Source organism: Mus caroli, unplaced genomic scaffold, assembly GCF_978045245.1.
Source record: "Mus caroli unplaced genomic scaffold, Mus_caroli_1 scaffold_17, whole genome shotgun sequence".
Taxonomy (NCBI): domain Eukaryota; kingdom Metazoa; phylum Chordata; class Mammalia; order Rodentia; family Muridae; genus Mus; species Mus caroli.
The window spans coordinates 42,050,172-42,055,000 of NW_028227272.1; the positions used below are offsets into that span (position 1 = coordinate 42,050,172).

General features: G+C 43.3%; 1 long non-coding RNA gene across 1 annotated transcript; it reads right to left on the minus strand.

Annotated features, from left to right (window-relative positions):
* Positions 1-203: 203 nt before the first annotated feature.
* Positions 204-3,010, minus strand: LOC147000646 (uncharacterized). Its single transcript, XR_015045724.1, has 3 exons — positions 2,957-3,010; positions 670-964; positions 204-331 (listed from the first exon to the last, which is right to left on the minus strand). It is a non-coding gene; the product is annotated as an uncharacterized LOC147000646 (long non-coding RNA).
* Positions 3,011-4,829: the final 1,819 nt, after the last annotated feature.

Genomic DNA, 4,829 nt, shown 5'->3' on the forward strand with positions numbered 1-4,829 from the left:
CATTTATGAATTTATAAATATATGAATTTGTGACCAAATTCATAAAATTTGGCTTGCAAAGGTTTCAGACAATGACTCAAAATTTAAAGACTGCACAACTAAACTAATTGAAGCTGGACCCAAAGATTTCCATGCAAGTTAGACAGCAGTCAGCTTTGCATCAATGGGGAACTATTTACTATGACCAACCTATAAAAAAGTTAAAGTTTAGTTGGTTCAGTCTTAAATGTTTCAACTTCTGGATATTTGGCTCCATTGCTTTGGGTCTGTGGCCTGCAGAACATCATGGCAGGGAGTGTGGTAGAGCAAAACCTGTTTACTTCATCACAGCCTGCAAACAAAGAGACAGAACAAAGATCAGAGGTCTCAGTATATTCTTCAAGGCACACCTCCATTGGCCTACCTCCTCTAACTAGGCCCCACAGTCTAAAGCTTCTACCACTTCCAAATAGTAATATCAGCTGGGATGGGTAGGTGGGGCTGGATTTTAGGAAACATTAGAGATCTGAGCCACAACATGATATATGTGTGTTGACAGGGATAGCCCTTGACAGCATCTAATCCTGCCTCTTTCTTCTTTCACATTTCCTTGAGTTGTACTTGCTTTTCTTCAGAGTACTTATCAGTACCTATCACAGACCAAGCTCCCCCATTAAGAAATGTACTTACCCCAGAGCACAGTCTCCATCCACTTGTCTGTTTCTTTATTTATAACACTAGAATAAGGTCCATATGTAGCTAGTCTTTGAATGTATAATTCATGGGCAAAATCAATAGAGTGATTTGTCTCAGTTTCATAATTCTAGCATTTGATGAAAATATTCATTTTGTTGACTGGAGCGTTTGTGCAGTGGTTAAGATTAGTGCCTAGTCATTCAGAGAACCAGGCTTCCATCACCAGTACCCATCATAGTTGCTCACAACTGTACGAAAGTCCACAGGGTCTAACATCCTCTTCTGGCCTCTGTAGACAACAGACATGAACATGATACACATAATACACACACACACTTAACATAAAAATAAAGAAAGCTTCCTTTAAAAGAAAATATTCATGCAGAGTAGTGGTGACATGTGTCTTCAATCCCAGCACTCAGAAGGCAGAGGCAGATGGACCTCTGAGTTTGAAGTCACTGTAATCTACAGAGTGAGTTCCTAGACAGCCAGGGCTACACAGAGAAACCCCATCCAAAAAACAGGAAGGAAGGAAGGGAAGGGAGGAGAGAAGGAAAGAAGAAAAAGGGGAGGAAAGAAAAAAAAGGAAGGAAGGAAAGAAAGAAGGAAGAAAAGGGGAGGAAAGAAGAAAAGGAAGAAAAGAAGGAAGGAAGGAAGGAAGGAAGGAAGGAAGGAAGGAAGGAAGGAAGGAAGGAAGGAAGGAAGGAAGGAAGGAAAGAAGGAAGGAAAGAAGGAAGAGAAAAGAAGACGTTCACTTTAATTTGGTTGATTGGCCATGCTGCACCTTCTATTTTTGTTACTGTTGTTTAATATACATGAAGATAAAGAGACCCTTCGTTTCATTAGCAGTACAGATTTTTTCTTCTCTTCAATTTTTCCTTAAAGTAACCATTCATAGTTAGTTAGCTTGTCTTCTAGGGTTTGACATGTTTTGCCAACTGTATTTGATGGCCATAGACTTACAACCTTAGTACCAGAGCTCTATGTCAGAGTGATTAAGAATGGAAGGACAGAGGAATGCAGGAACTATAGGAAGGAGGGAGATGGAGAGGGGGAGGGGGAGGAGAAAAGGGGAGGGGAGAGGGGGGAGGGAGCGAGGAGAGGGAGGGGAGAGGGGAAGAGGAAGAGGGGACAGGGGAGGGGGAGAAAGAACCATGTGAGTGTGCATCCTTAAGCCCTTCTCTGAGAAGGAAGAGCCCAGGGAGGAGCTTCTAGGAAGCCGATCCAGGTCCTAGACATACAGACTCAGCTGAAGATAGATATGTGCCATAGAAAGCCAAGAGAAAGAGTTCAAGAGGCTGTGTTGTCCAAACTATGGGCCTCTTAGAGCATCACATGCTCTTCCCCTTCTCCTGCTTCATTTGATGCTCTATGCTTCTTCTTATCATCTATCTGTGCAAGATACAGGCCTGTCTTCATCACTACCCATACTCATTCCTCAAATAATGACTTTCTAGCGATGTGATTGAAACGGCCCTCTAGATTTGTAATAACAGCCCCAGTCCTCCTTGAAGTACAGACCCCTGCCTCCTGCCTCCTGCAGTTGACTTAACATCTGTACCAAGCTTCTGAGTAGAAATTCAAATATAACATTTGTTTTTCTCTGTGCCCTGAAGTGCTCTTGTCAGCCCTGTCTTCAAAACACATGCCACAGTAAGATGATTTTCTGTGCCAACCTGCTGTAAACACCCTCACGTAAACTACCTTGTCTTTTCCTTATACTGGTACAGCAATCTCCTAAAGGTCTCCCAGATGTCATTTTTGGCCCTCATCCTCATTGATAGCAAGCGCCCATAAGCATTCCTAAAACTTGCATCGATGAAAAGCCTTCTTTACCATTCTTCTAGGACACTCTTGTGACACACCCTCTGTCTTAGTATCTGTGCAATTCTACTTGTTCCACCTAGAACGTTCTTTTCCTTTCCACCACATGAATGACTTGTTCCTACTGTCTCTAGGTGCGTTATTCCTGTCCTCAACTAAAATGGCCTCCTTCTCTTTACCACCTTTTAACCCTTTCCTTTTCAAAGTCTCTCTTTCAAGCACATCTATAGGTATACGGCAGCCATCTCTCATCCAGGTTTGAGACCCTCAGTGGATGCCTTTAGCCAAAGATAGCATTGGACCCTGAAAATGTTTTCATATACATACACAGGTTTACTGCCTTTTCGAGATCAACTGAACATTTGTGTACAATGGCCAGACCTTTTGTAGTGTGAGATAGGACAACAATATCAGAATGAACCCTTGTCCTCATCATTTCAAGAGGAATTGTTCTTACCATGGTCTTGTCCATCTCATGCACATTTCTTTTAATCTTTACGGTCCTAGTTTCTCCACTGCTGTGATGACACAGTGATCAAAAGCAACCTGGGGTGGAAAGGGATTATTTGGCTTAAAAATTAGAGTCTATCATTTGGGAAGCCATGGTAGGAACCTAAAAGCAGAAGTCATTGAGCTGGGCTTGCTTTTTATGTAACCCTAGACTATCTGCCTGGGGGTGGGGAAGGGTGCTCCCCATAGTGGGAAGGGCCATTCCCACATCAATCATTACTCAAGCATTTAAACTTTTTCAAACCCTACTTTTTTTGTTTGTTTGTTTTTTGTTTTTTGTTTTTCGAGACAGGGTTTCTCTGTGTAGCCCTGGCTGTCCTGGCACTCACTTTGTAGACCAGGCTGGCCTCGAACTCAGAAATCCGCCTGCCTCTGCCTCCCAAATGCTGGGATTAAAGGCGTGTGCCACCATGCCCGGCTCAAACCCTACTTTTAATGATGGTTCTTAAATGCTTTAACCTCTCTTCTAGTCCACCACTTATCAGAGGTAGTGAAAAAGAAAGGATACAGGGAAGTGGACCTGTTTAGAAATGGTTCTTTGGAGCAAATTCCATCTGCATTATCAGGAAATCAGCAGTTCAGTTCACAGGTCAGTAGCACCAGCTCGATCCACTTGCCGACACTTCACAGACACACCAACAGTCCAGTTCAGTAGAGTTGGGATAGCAAACATGAATTGTCAGCTGTGGCATGGCCTAGCAGAGGCAGCCAGGCCTCAGCTGAATTGGCAGGAGTCAGCAGGAGGGACCAGAACCAACAGGGACCCCAGGAGTTCTTGGTTGTGCCTCTCTCAGCAAGCGAAGATCAGTGAAGATGTGAGACCGAGAAATGTTGCACAGCTAGCTCTACAAGCAAGCCCTTCTTACAATCTATTGTGTCCTTCTTATACTCCCTCCACATATCACTTTCCTCCACAGGTCTTGCCTCACCATGTGTCCTTACTCAGCACATGAGTCTGACTTAGCAAAACTCCTTGTGAGTCTGTATCAGGTGACATCAGACTGCCCAATCGGCCAAGTCTGCAGAAGTGGCAAGCAGCCACAGCATAGCACCAGAATGTTGTTTGTTTGTTTGTTTGTTTGTTTGTTTGTTTGTTTGTTTGTTTTTTGTGCAGTTCTCTCTATGGAGTCCCAACAAATGGAGCTCAACACTTGTAACTTGGAACAATGCATGTGTGTCAGTAGGGAAGAGTCCTTCATCACGTGTCCTTTCATTTTCTTGCATTAGTAAAACATCCTTTCACTTGTGTCTGCTTCAGGAAAACACTCTTTCACGTTTGCCTCAGCAAAACACCATCCAACACAACTGACTTTCCAAAGAACCCTTAAGTTTTCACTTCACGTGAACATACCATTTTTCATTATTAATCATTCCATTCATTTACATTTTAAATGATATCCCACTTCCTGGTTACTCCCTATCCCTACATCTGCCCTCTCTTCCCCTCCCCTTTGCTCTTCCACCCACTCACTCACTCCCATCTCATCACTCTATCCTGGGGCATCAAACCTCCACAGGACCTAGGACCTACCCTTCCATTGGTGTCAGACAAGGCCGTCTTCTGCTACATATGTATCTGGAGCCATAGATCCCTCCCTGTACACTCCTTGGTTGGTGGTTTCGTCCCTTGCATATCTTGATTAATATTTTCCTACAAGCCAATCTGATATAAGCATTTTCTCAGTTGAAGGTTCCTATTCCCAGATGACTCAGCATTCAGTCAAGTCGATAAAACTAACCAGCTTGTTTATTGAGTAGGGAAGATTCATCTTTCTACCAAAGGAAACATTTTGTGATGCCTCTTTGCCATATCTCAATAG